Consider the following 13550-nt stretch of genomic DNA (forward strand, 5'->3'; position numbering starts at 1 on the left):
ATTTTACGTCTAGGCACACGTATTCAAAAATTTGAATAAATTATATCTCGTAGCTAACAAATTTGATGTAACTTGCGCACGCTCGTCAAATATTCGCACCGATAGAACGTCGGTACAGCGCTGTTAAATAACACAGTGACAAGGTAAAATGAAATTTTATCGGTTCCTGGTGTTAGCACTCGTGGCCAAATTTTCAATTTCGAAGCCGATCGAAGGTCAGGAGCGCCCGCGACGAGCACGACGATACGTAGCTACGAGGACAGGTATTCGAAATGCTGTTAAAAACTCGAACGCAGATAGCTGGTCGCGAGGCGAAGCATTGTTGTCGTGTACCGGAATTTCGAAAGAGCAAATAAAACGGAATCGCACTCGACCGACTTCCATGAAACATTCGAGCTTTCGAAAAGGAAACGATCCGAGGTGTATTTACACGATCGAAGTACGCTTCAGCCCGCATCGAACCGCAATTTTGCATCCGTATGGAAACGGTGATTGCAATGCTTCCGTGTTCCGTTTTTCGGTTGCCCGTATTCGTAATACTTCAAAATAAGTTCAAATATCTCGTATATATACCGAAGATGGATTATATCTCATTTTATGAATTTATAATCCGCGAAGATTACAATTTGTAATATTTCACGTTAATATAGCTGTAATATTTTTAATAATATTTTTAATATTGGTAACGAATATTGTAGCATTATTACTTTTAACTATTAGTAACTGCGTTATATAAAAATACCATCAATTTTTGTTACTTGCGGAATCTCGAAAACACCGAACGTTTGTAGGTACATTTTCGTTCACCCATCTGAGTCAACATAAATGATCCTTAATTAAATTACCATCGATATAGATAATCCTTTTGGAAGCTTCAAATGATATTTAAAACGAAAAAGTAAGCAAAAATTTTGTCTTTCGGAAAGTGTTCTGAAATCTTCCTACGTTGATTTTCTATTACAAGAGTCTGCCATATAAAAATCGTTAAAAATTTACGATATAAAACCCCCGAAAATAAACGAAATAAAAGATGAACCAAAGAAAGATTCCAAAAACTCTCAAAATCGCCTCTCAGTATTCTTTGAAAAACATTGCAAGAGCAAAGGAAGTAAGAAGTTGGCTTGCCAAAGAAATCTTTAAAACCTTTTCCCCCTGAAAGCAATTTCCTCCGTAAAATCTTGAGCATTTTAATCCACGGAAAATGGTCCTTCGCTGCCCGTTACTCGCTCACATAAACAACGTCGATGTCGAAGTTGCACGGTCGTTCGTCAAAAGGGGTTGCAGCAGTCGCGGCGAAACGCGTCCCTGGTGAGCGGCGATTAATTTTCGAAACAGCCCGGTCCACGCGTAAAAGCAGCGCTCACGGGGCTGATCCACTGTCGCGTTACAACATTTACGCGGAAAGAGGCTCGTTCGCGGTAGGGCCATAAGGTGGTGCGGATAACGTTCCCTCTGGCTTGTTTATTTCGCATGAACGTATGGTTAAAGCCGGAACCATATCGCGCGCCATGCACAGCGTTGTGCAAAACCTGCGTGAAATTTCAGGAAGCCGTGCAAAGTCGCGTAAACTTTACTCGTTCGTTGCCAGAACGATCGCCAGTGAATGGAAGTACAGAAGTTTCTTGCATCCTTTGTCGGTAACAGGCGACTATCGCGCTACGAATGTATCGGTATTGTACGTCATTATTTACGCAATTATTTATGTAATTATTTATATCGGATACATATTATATTTGCGCAAGTAACAACAGAGGAGCTAAATCACTTAATTCTAGTTTCTTTACATTTTTAATATCGTTGATTAAACAAAGAAAAACTGAAAGTTTAATGTATTAGGTTGTCCGAAAAGTTTCTTTCGTTTCATAAGGTGATAACAGATGAACAACAATTTTTGTTTTATATTATTCTATTGAATTAGGTATGATCCATTTCGTTATATTTCTATTATTATGTTCGTGCATAATTCAATATGCTAATATAAAACAAAAGACATTGTGCGTCTATTATTTCCTTGTAAAACGAAAGAAACTTTTCGGACAACCTAATAGTAGGATCCAATGAACGTTATTGTTCTACAAAGAATTTCAACTAATTGAATTGGTACTGTAAAGGATTATAGAACAAGATGTGTATTGTTCTATATACACAGAATACGGTAGAAAAGTTCCTCGGTAATCAGCCGAATTAAACGCGCAATCTTCTTCAAGACGTTCCATGTTTCATCAAATCAAATATGTGTATACCAACTGCATTCTGAAAGAATAACAATGAAACTAAATTCTTACTACTTTAGTCTTCTTCTATATGTATTTTGTTGAAAAATAAGCCAAAGAATATCTTTCTTTACCCACTGAAAATTTTATCTTTGGTTTAAAAAACAAAAGAATGGCCATCTTTATTTCGATGAACGTTCAAAAATATAATAAAAATTCCACGCAATCATGCTCTCGAAGGGATAATAGGCATGTCTGAATTAAGGAAATGCACATGTGCAGTTTCGTCTATTCCATACGCGGAACGAAGCGCGACTCATGCTCTTTTTCTACGTTCTCGTCGAGCGGCTGAAGTTTTTAAATTCGTTTCTGCCCCATTAAGCTCGCCTCGTTCTACGCTCTCGTGCCTTCATCCTCTCTCTATGTCTCTCGTCTCTTCGTTCGATCTATCTGTAGCTTCTCGAACGCGGTTTCTTCCCGCCCTGCCTCCCTTAAAAACGAACGACCTCTTCTGTTGCGGGACATAAGTCGTGCTGGAAATATCCATTTACTAAAACGTGGCTAGGCAGGTGGAATGGCGATGCTCGTTTACGGCTACTAGCTCGTCTATGGTGTTCCGTCAGGGATGAATTTGATAAAGATATTTTTTTTTATATGTTTTAAATTTAATTTCTTATGTATTTTCATTTCTTCGAACGGTGGACAATGATAGAAAATAAATAATGGCGTAGTGAAACGCGAAGGAGTCTGAAGACTGTAGGAAAGAAAAAGTTCTTATTTTTTAGCCAAAAACGAGTTCGTTTTTATTGAAGTCCTAATAACAGAGTATTTGGAATTTTACTTTGACATGTCGATACAAAGGTAGAAACGGCGTGTCTCGTTGCTCGTTTCTTCTACATGAAACTAAAATTGGAATGCTCGAATTTCCACGGCAGGAGATCTAGTCGTTGCTTAATCTCCAAGCTTTCTCTCCGAGACGACACGCGAAACGAGATACATCGTTCTTCGCGTTTACGTTTACCGTTTCCCCAGCCTTCCTCTCGTTCTTGGTTTAATGGTCTCAACGAGTATGCTGTTTTTCAGCTTAGAATGCTTTGAACGCGATAAATTCGACGAGAATTCCGTTGCTCCGAGTCGAATCGCAATCCTGAAGCGTAATTCTACGAAGGAACGAATGTACTGTCCCGAATGTAAGAGTTAATAAATTGGCAGATTTTTCTTTGCGACATCTCGCTTTTAGTTCGATCCATTTACCAAACATGAGTATTTTATGAAATAAATTTTATCGAAGAAATGACACTTATTACCGCGAAGGAAATCATGAAGTGTAACGAATTATGTTAACATTCTTGCTAATAATTCTATTCTTATTGAACGAATGTATTATTCGTTTTAATTCGTTTATTCTTTAAAGAAATGTATAAGCGACTTTCTTTATCTTTTATAGGTCGTAAAATTAATATGTTAAAAATGCATGTATTTAAAATGTTTGTAATAATTTTATTTCGATTCGATTCCAATTTAATTCTTAGTAAAAATATTCAAATAAAAATGTACAAATAAACCAAATAAAGAGTAATTAAATATATTTGCAGAACAATCAGCAACTAAAATAAAAAGTCTCATTTTCCCTTGCGTTCTTCGCCTTGCATAAAAGAAAGAAAAAACGTAAAGTATTGCAGAAAAATGCAAGTTATCTCCGAAACCTTGTTCGTATTGAATACTTTCGAGACATTAGCAGAGGTCGTCGAGCAGCTCAGTCGAGAGAATCGCATTAGCCAGCCCGTAACACATCAACGCGTCGTTAACGCGATTTTTACCGCCCTCTATTAGTTCTCGTCAACGTGTCGGTCGCTTTAATGAAAGCATTCGACGCCCTCTGGCCAAAAACCGAATTCACAAGGGGAAAAGAATAAATTTCAACCAGCGAATGCGAGTTATTCGCGAGCTAATTTGTTCTAGCGATATTGCCGTGGCGACTATTAGCATTAAAATCCTTTATTTCGTTGGTCGACGAACGGAAAGAAGGGAGCGAGAGAAACAGAGAAAACCACGGTATTATCCGGACTTCGCGGTTGCATTACCGCGCAAATGATAGAATCTCTGTCATAAAGAGTAGCGCACGAATAGGGGTTGGTGCGGTGACTGGAAGGGAAGGGGTGGTCGAGTTTATGGTAATGAAATCTAGATTATATTTTCGGTTATCAGGCGTGCCCGAAATTCCGTTGCACGCGTATACGAACACGCGTACGGCCACGAGAAAAAATATATTCGCAGATAGACTAGAAATAACAGAACGTAACAACATTGAAAAGGAAAGAGAAGAAAAATAGGGGAAGCAAAAAAAAAAAAAAAAGAAAAAAAAGGAAAGGAATGGAAACAAAAGTCACTGAAAAAACAAGAGATACGCTTCAGCAGTATGTGAATTTTTCCAAAGAGTAAAAAGTTAATGGTAAAATATTAATTCGAAGCAGCACTTACGTTCCCTCGTGTCTATTAATCCAAACGCCTATTAAAAACACTGTAATAGTATATTTTACTATTTATATCTTTGAGTATAACAAATTACTTTTAGAATCAACAATTTTATATTAAAATATTCCATTTTAGTTATACAATTACGTTGAAATAAAAATGCCAACATAAGTGATCTTCGTATAGAGATAATCTTCAAATAGAAAATACTTTTCCTATAGAAACAATCATCGTCTTATAATGTTGTCCGTATCGAATTAAAACATTGCAGTTCGGTTTACCCGTAGTTTTAGAACCAGATCACATCTTGTCAAAAATAAACAAATGTCCAAATATATGTGTATTTCTAATCGATAGAGCGTAGATCGCGTATATCGTTCGAGACGCATCCCCGTTGCCTAGTTTTCACCTATTTCAGAAGAACCTCGCTCATTTGCATGCCGCCTTTCACTATGCACGCCCGCCAATGACCACCCATCATCGCCATATACCTACACGCGTGTGTAACCTCGAGCGTGGTCGACCGGATTTGAATTTAAATTTTCTAAAACGAAATACCATCGTCCGGGCCGCTTCTCATTCTTCGAACCCTCGTCACAAGCCTCGCCCCCTCGAGGGACAATTTTAATTTGTAATCAGAAATTTGCATGCGCCGCCGCTGGACGCGCGCCGCCAAGCCTCTCTCCTCTCGGCGAAGCTTTGCTCGTCCACGCCGCGAACCAGCGGCCCGCGTATCCGCTCCAACCCGTATTATCATTCGAATTAGCCGCGGTCGAAGTGAATTGAAATCCCCGCGAATGCAAATTTATTCGACGCCACCGCCACGACACCGGATACCCCGTCGATGCACGCCGCTTGGAAAACCGTTCACCGATCGAAGGGGGGAGGGGGAGGGGAGAACACACCTATTCCAACAAACACATACGCGTACCCGCTTGCGTAAAGCGTTTTCATGCCCGCATTTCCGGATAATACGGTTCCCGTATGCGTTTTCTTTGGCCGATAGTTAACGCTTTGGATGCCGCGTGCTCTAGAAACTGATATTCGCTATGCGTGCATACATGCAATGATATCTGGAAGATAATAATTGAACTATAGCAGTTATAACAGCGTTAAATTCTTAGTCAACTGAAATATTCGTGAATATTCTGTTTTAGGTTTATATATTTCTTCTTCTCTGTAAACTGATATTTATTGTACATAGAATGATATTTGAATAATGATCGAGTTACGTTAATCAGAGTTAAAATCTTGGTCATGTTGGATATTCGTGAACTTCTCTTATTTTACGAGGTTTCTCGTTGTTCTCGACGATTGATTATTTTGAAATATGAGAATCTAGAATGTTGAGGAAACATAGGCTACCAACAGTTATTGAAGTTAATCGATACTGAGAATATAGTTTATAATATGATTCAACAATTAATTCATCATCGCGATAGCTTAGTAAACGAAATACTATTTGTCTCGTGTTCTCTGCTGAATTGTTTGAGCATTTTTCATAATTGAAGCGGATTAGTTGTCGAGTGTATCCGTAGTGGAATAACATTACAATTCGTTTTTTACTGGCAAAACGTGCACGCAGCATCGGGCATTTTCGTGTTTGCATTTTATGTTCACGATGACAAACGCTACAGTCATTTGAGGTGAATTGATGCGTCGTTCAATTTATCATCGTGAACGAGTTACAAGTTGGTTTTATTACATTTTTGTTTATAATTAATAGGCTTGTCAAAAGCTTCGCCGTGACAAACGATACGACTGCGGCGCTTTCGAAATTCGACCGCGCTATCTGCGCGCGAATACATTTCTTTGCAATACGCGCCGGTTAGCTCGGATTTTTTTTATTTTCAAATTTTATCTTCGTATTAATTACACTCACACTCGCATACGTTACTAAAAAATTTATCGTCTAGCGAGTTCACGGGATACGTTCAACTTGCATAACATTTTTCAGAAATATTTTACGTTCGGCAAAATAACGCGCATCGATAACTGCTACAACTAACAAAACGTTGGTTCAAACAAAACGTGCAAAAGCATGATACGGCATAAATATTTATGATCTAACAATCAGTATCGCACGGTATTACACTTTATTCTATGTCATTGAAATACACACTTTTTATTTCCTATTGTATCCTATCTCTCGCAGGATACGATATTTTATAATATACAATATACAGGGTGAGAATTTCTATATTATTTCGTGCAATAATCACAGGTATGTGCGTAGTATAAATCAGCCAGCAAAAATTCAATTAATCGGGCATTAACAACATTAGATGAAATTTCGTTCGGATAAATCGAGTTCCACCGTAAGTGTCAATGTCAAATCAACAATGATTTTATACTTTTGTCATCGGTAAGATACTTTGGTTGCTCCCTAACGCCAGAAAGAAAGGGAAGAGACTAAAATAGAATACAATGGAACAGCATCCAACTGTATCACGGTATCAGCGAGTAGCATTCAGGCTTAATTTACGTTGGCCGCCGCCAGCAGAGTGGCCGAGCAAGGTTCTGGGAACGAATCGATCCGCGGCGAACGTAGCCCGCGTAAATCATGCTCGGTGAGGTGCGCGCGTAAATCTGCCCGGTAAATTTTTCGCGACTGCCGGCACGCTCGTCCTTAAGTTCGTCTTTGTCATGCCGGGACATTATTAAGTGCGATTTTACGTCGGACGTGTCGACGAAATTGGCATCGTCGTGAAATTGTCTCGCGACACTCTCGGCTCCGCTCGGCTACCGGAGGTGCGAGCCTTCGCCTCTCGTAATAATATGCCGGCCGAGATATAAATCACCGTCTATTTTTGAACCGGGTCCAAAAGTTTCTTCGAATTTATTCTGCCGCGGTTACATCAACGTGGAAGTGCGCTCGGCTACGTTGTCGTCGTTGTTATTGTTCCCGCGCAATTACCGCCCATTTCCGTCAACTCGCCCACGGATCTTGCGAGTGAACGCTTGTCGAAGGAGACCGCGGAGGAAAGTTGGTCGAAAATGTGAACGAACGTCGCACGAGGACGTATATCGAATGAATCGAGCGTTTCGGCCAGCAAACGACGCTTAATTCATCCATCGAACGTCGTGTCTTTAGCAACCGAGATTAGTGTAATTTATTAAGAATCAAGGAATTCGTTGGCCCAATAAATAGTAGACGTACGGTAGTAACTTGTTAACAGCAAAACAGGCGACTCAGCATATAATTACTAGCACTGTGTCTCGTAGAACCTCGACACGGTACACCGCTATACGTTCGTGATAATTACACTAACTTCTTCGTGAAATAAAGTTCCTTTCTTCGTTCGAAACAAATTGCAGAAACCGAGTTCCGACGGACTCGCGTTAAAAAAGTAGAAATTTCATTCGCGGTCAGGCTCGAATAAAAGAAGAATCGCGTGTTTCCTTGCGCGTAGCGAAACAACGTAACAGTGGCTCAAAAATAGCACGGCTAAGCTATTTATTCGTCCTGTAGGCCGCGAAAATAAATTCAAGAGATGCGAGGGACACGAGCAAGGGAAGAACAGCCGAGGCGACCGGAATATTTCCAGCGGTGCTGAATACACGAGATATGCACACGTGGACTTTTTATCGATCGTCCGTCTTGTACGATGCAGAATGAAAAATTATCGAAAAGAGCGAACACGTGTTCGTCACTGTATCGTGGCGAGTTTAATGGTCTCTCGTTATGTTCGTTATCATAACGATGGGGAAAAGTACGGCTCTTGTGATACGAGATTTTTGTTAATCCATCGTTGTTCGCTCTGTTTGTAATTTCTTTCTATTACATATATTCTTTGAAGATTTTTCTATGTGACTTGTTTATAAAAATAGGTAGACATCTATTAGATATCGTCCAAACGACGAATTATGTGAGTTTGAGTTAATCGTTATGAGAAAGGTTACTAGTGGAACGTGTTAGATATTCTTCCTTGCACTCGTGTTTCTATAATTTTATAATTTGTCAAGATCATAGTCTGATTTTCTAGACTGAATATATTACCACAATAGTAACCAATTTGGTCGTTTCTACTAATTCGCAATTTGACTTCTAATTAATATCGATCATCAATTAAAATGTATTACCTCATATCTGCTGACTATATATCATCTACAATACCGCGAATTAACTATATACATTCGCATATTAGGTATTCGCATATTGAAGTGGATACGAATAAAATCCAATCATCGTATAATATTTGTTTTCTAAATTACTCTGTCTTCCTTTAACGTCTATCGATATCGTTCGCCATCGAGCAAAAACGATGAAACTTCAGACATATCAATTAACCATCAATATGATAATAATTCTAACCGATCTTAAACTAATAACGCTGTTAAATCTCAATATTCGACATTCTCTAAAAACACCAAACGATTCGTATTATTATAAACTTGGTTGAATTTAACGTGTTGAACGGCCGCGTCTCTCTTACATCGTCGAGCTTTAGCGTAAGGCTCGTGTAGCAGCTCGAAAACCACCCTCCGGGGTGTCGTTAAACTCGATGCCTTCGAGCGAAGCACGTCGGCGACGCGTTCTTCCGCTCGAAAATTCTCACGAAAAGCATTCCCTCCACATCACGTTGCCATGCGTTGGTAGTCTGCAGTCAAGGCGTAACAAAATGACAGAGTAATAATGGCAAACCATTTTGTAACTCTCGTTTCTACAAGGCAAGCGTGAATTTTGCCTGATTTTCCTTCGAATCAGGAAATGATTTTCGTATTCTCGACAGCTAATTTATGGTCGATGTTGGAAAAGATTTTCAGCAATGTCGCTATCTAGAACATCTGTTTCCGCAGAATTATCCTTACTTTGGTATATTCTTATATATACGTAGGAAAACAGTATTGAAAAGTTTGCTTTTATTGTGGTTTATTACGTTCCTTTGTAGTCCATTCGATTATATAGCTACGTTGTAGGATGGTTATTGAACATTTATCGAGTTTTAATAATACAGGTCGAATAGTTTGCTTAAAGTACAAAGCTTCTATGATGCTGAATTTTGAAGAGCTCGCGTGAATTTGTATTATCGATTAATATCGCTAATAAGTTGAAATTGCACACATTGTTCCACGAAGGTATTGCTTTTGTTTCATCGTGATAATTTATTATTCCTGATAATGGGTTAATTGTATATTGTTATACGGGTTACACGTATAATTCAAGGTTGAAATATCGATTAATTTAAGATCAAATATTTTTGCCTTGTGAGAAAACGTCATCGAATAACTACGATGCATCTCGCCAGAAATCTACGTAACCTGCATTCACGTAGAAAACAAAGCATGTGTTTTAATTAACAAGTTTATAATTAGCCTAGCGTTACGGTACCTGTTGCTCGTAAAACGGTTGCCTGTTCGTCAGAGCCGTGTGCAATAAAATTTCATATCTGTTTGCATGTCGTGGCGTGGAACTCGGCCGTCGTAACTGTGCGCACAGGTGTGCTTTTGAGTTCTTAGGATCGTGGAAACCAGCGGGAACAATTCCACCATTTGACCGCAAGCTCGTTCGCGAAGTTCTCTGAATTTCATAGGATGTTTTACAGTCTCTCGCTGAACGGATAAAAGCTGAAATAAAAAAAAAAAAAAAAAAAACAGAAAGGAGAACAAAGTTGAAAAAAATACACGTTAAAACAGCTCTGTATTACTCGTAAAATAAGCTTGAAACAGCTGTAAGCATCAGTTCCAAATTATTTTCCATATGAAAGTTTCATTTTATGGATACGTGATTTTTAACCATAAGAGGTTATACGTATGTTTCGTTTTCTGCATTTATAAACAGCTGCGATTGCACAGTATTCAGCCATTGTATGCCAGTGAAATATAGTGCGATGGAACTTTACAATTCTGAAAATAAAATAGATTTCCTCTGTCAAATGTAAAAATCTGCTACAAATAACACTATTATTTTATCTATTCGTTACGTACGTTCGATTTTCGCTAGAGTTCAATGTTGTAAACGAGAAATTAACTCAAACTTCTTCTGATTAAAGTACTCATAAAGATTCTAACTCGCTCGATTAAGGTCTGATTATATGTACTTACAAATTTACACTTTTTCACACAACTCAAATCTATTTAATCAATGTTCAAATAATAACTTAATTCGATAAAAGTCAACTTTAATTTTTCCAACAACTCCTACATGTTTTTAGTAATGGCAAAAGCAAAAGATCCAGAACCTACCAGTTTGATGGTGGAGTTCTATTCTTAAAAATAGTATTTTCTTTTGAAAAATATTTCTATTTCCAATGTAGATACTTTGTCCCGCCACTGTTCTCAAGTCTCAATTAGACTCGACTTCACGAACAGCGGGCCGATACCGAGAAAGAATTTTTCCACGAATTATATCAACCATTAAGAGAGAACGACTGACAGAAAAAGAGAGAAAGCTAAAATAAATTTTAATCCCTAGCGTGTTATTTGCCATTCCGTCGAACGAATCAATCTGCCAGGGACTCGATACAGGCGGCCAGGTAAATTACGTTTAATTGAACGTAGACAGCTTTATCTATGATTTCGGGATGGAGCGTATGGAAACGGTGCCGCCATCATCGTCGTTCGAATCGCGCATATCCCATATTTGCCGAGTGTATTTGCAGGGCACACAGTATCGGCCGATATCGCGTAGCTTCCCAACAGTTTTAAACCCGGATTCCCAGCGACAATTAATGATGAAGCCGTGTTTGTTCGAAGATTATTAAGTTACGTTCACCGTCCGCTTCGATCGGTCATCGAGCAGAGAGGGTTGGGGAAACATCCTCTTCCTCTCTACCTTTCATCCCCATCCTCTTCTTCCGTTCAGCGAGATATCGAGAATCGCACCTACCTACATACATACATACATACATACACATATATTTCTGTTGGATTTGTCGTTTCGTTATTGTTCGCACGAACCGTGAATCGAAGCAGGCAAAACAGCGCGTAATTCTCGTTTTCAAGTCGCTCGCAATCAGCGGCTAATCAGCTAGATAGAAAGTATTTGCCGGTGATTCTTGCGAATGTTGGCCGTTGCTCGGTGTTGTTATTGTTGTTCTCGCGAGCATCATCGTTAATTGGATATCGATTGCATGCAGCCTCGAAACGAATTCCACGGCTTGTGGTCTCTTCAAGTTTCACGCGATTGAAATTGCCCGCGAGCCATTTCTGCACCACCGTGTAGTATAGATATCGATATTTCACGATCTTGCGTCCGTACGAGCTACGCCGTATCGATGGCGTTTCAAGGCTGAAATTGCGGTTGAGCGGCACGGACGAATCGCCAAATTGATTCCTTGAAAATACTAATAATTTCTATCTCGTATCTAAGTTATTTTTATGGCGAATATATTCGGAAGAGCTACCAACGATGAGATAGACTGTGAACGTTTTTTGCATTTCTAATATTTTCTTTAAAACCAGATCGTCGTTTTAGAATTATATAAGCTGCAGAAGGTTTTTGCACGTTGCGAGTGAGCACTTTTTGGAAATGTTTGCTTGAACTTAACGAGAGAGCTGTTGACCAGGGGGACAAAGAATGTGCGGGTGCAACGATAAATGTCGCGCGAAGATATATTCACGGATGCTAAAAAGGTTTAAATAGTACAACTGTGATTAAGAATTATCAGCGTGGACTTAACCCTTTAGCGCTGTAGAAACAAATAATTCAAGCTGAACAATTTAGAAGACAATTGTTTCTTTATCGCCCATATTTTCTGCATTTCTAGTATCAAATACAGAGGATACGTGTAATACAAAATGCACAGTACTATATTTAACGATAATACAGAAAAGAGCCATCGTACGTGTATTAAAATATATATCTATTTTGTCAGGAACTGCGTGAACACCAAATCGAAAATCGATTCCAAAGACCAGACATACTTATAATATCACGCATGTGATAAAAACCGGTTTTTATCGCGTATGATGAACACACACACACGCACAAAAATCGGTAGGAAACGAAGGATCGAAAGTTCGACGAGTCTCGTACGCTGGAAAATAGACAGCGTGCGATGTTGAACGCGCGCTAATAGCGCGTAAATTGACCGGTCCGCTGTAGAACGTCCGCAAAACTGTTTCCCGGAGGACGTAATAAAAATGTAATTACCTTTGACGTGGAATACAAGGGAGGGTGTGCGAAGTGGAGCGCGCGAGCATGGTGCATTGTTTTTCTCGATTTCGCGTTCACGGTGAAAGGCGTATCGATTGCAGTTTAATTACGAAAAGGTGAAATATGAAAAGAGAGAGAGAGAGAGAGAGAGAGAGAGAGAAAGAGAGAGCCGCGTCCTCGAAGCGTGTCGTTTGTATCGCGAAGCGTGGCTGGTGACAAATTGCGATTGGTTCGCGGTAAAACGCTAGCCGGAGCCATTTCGCCAGCGATCGAGTGGCTTCATCTTGCGCCTATTAATAAAACCTTCGTGCTCGAATTTGATCCATTCGAAAGGAATTTCGTGGCACGGCTGGCTTGTTCCTCCATATTTCACTATCAAAATTTTCGCCGTGTTTCCTTTCTTTCGCTTACTGTTAGTTGGTCTTTTATAACGCCTCGTTGGAATTCGATCGGAAGACAAAAGGAAGCATTGTTTTCGGTGCCGATTTAGGTTAAATATCTTGTTTCGGGTAATTATCATAGGCGAACTCGTGGTTCGAAGATGAATTGATCTTCAGCTGCGAATATTCGTATTCTCGTTCTCGACATAGATAACGTTATAGAAAAATGCAATTAAACGTAATGTAAAAACCTTCTTCAACGATACATATCTGTTTGTGAAGACATTTTACGATTAAAAGAAAGTGTTCGAATGTCGGAGCAATTAAAATACTGCATCAGAGTGTGCCAATGAAATTACGTAATATACTAACCAGTTGGATTCG

At 39.2% G+C, this 13550-nt stretch overlaps 1 protein-coding gene and 1 long non-coding RNA gene across 6 annotated transcripts in view; both read left to right on the forward strand.

The window, feature by feature from the left end:
- LOC139992028 (uncharacterized) overlaps positions 1-13550 on the forward strand; it is a 513816-nt gene that overhangs the window by 192148 nt on the left and 308118 nt on the right. The window lies entirely within an intron of this gene.
- On the forward strand, positions 796-4583 carry LOC139992226 (uncharacterized). The gene is made up of 2 exons (XR_011801050.1): positions 796-1836; positions 2052-4583. It is a non-coding gene; the product is annotated as an uncharacterized lncRNA (long non-coding RNA).

Source organism: Bombus fervidus, chromosome 11 (assembly GCF_041682495.2).
Source record: "Bombus fervidus isolate BK054 chromosome 11, iyBomFerv1, whole genome shotgun sequence".
Lineage (NCBI taxonomy): Eukaryota > Metazoa > Arthropoda > Insecta > Hymenoptera > Apidae > Bombus > Bombus fervidus.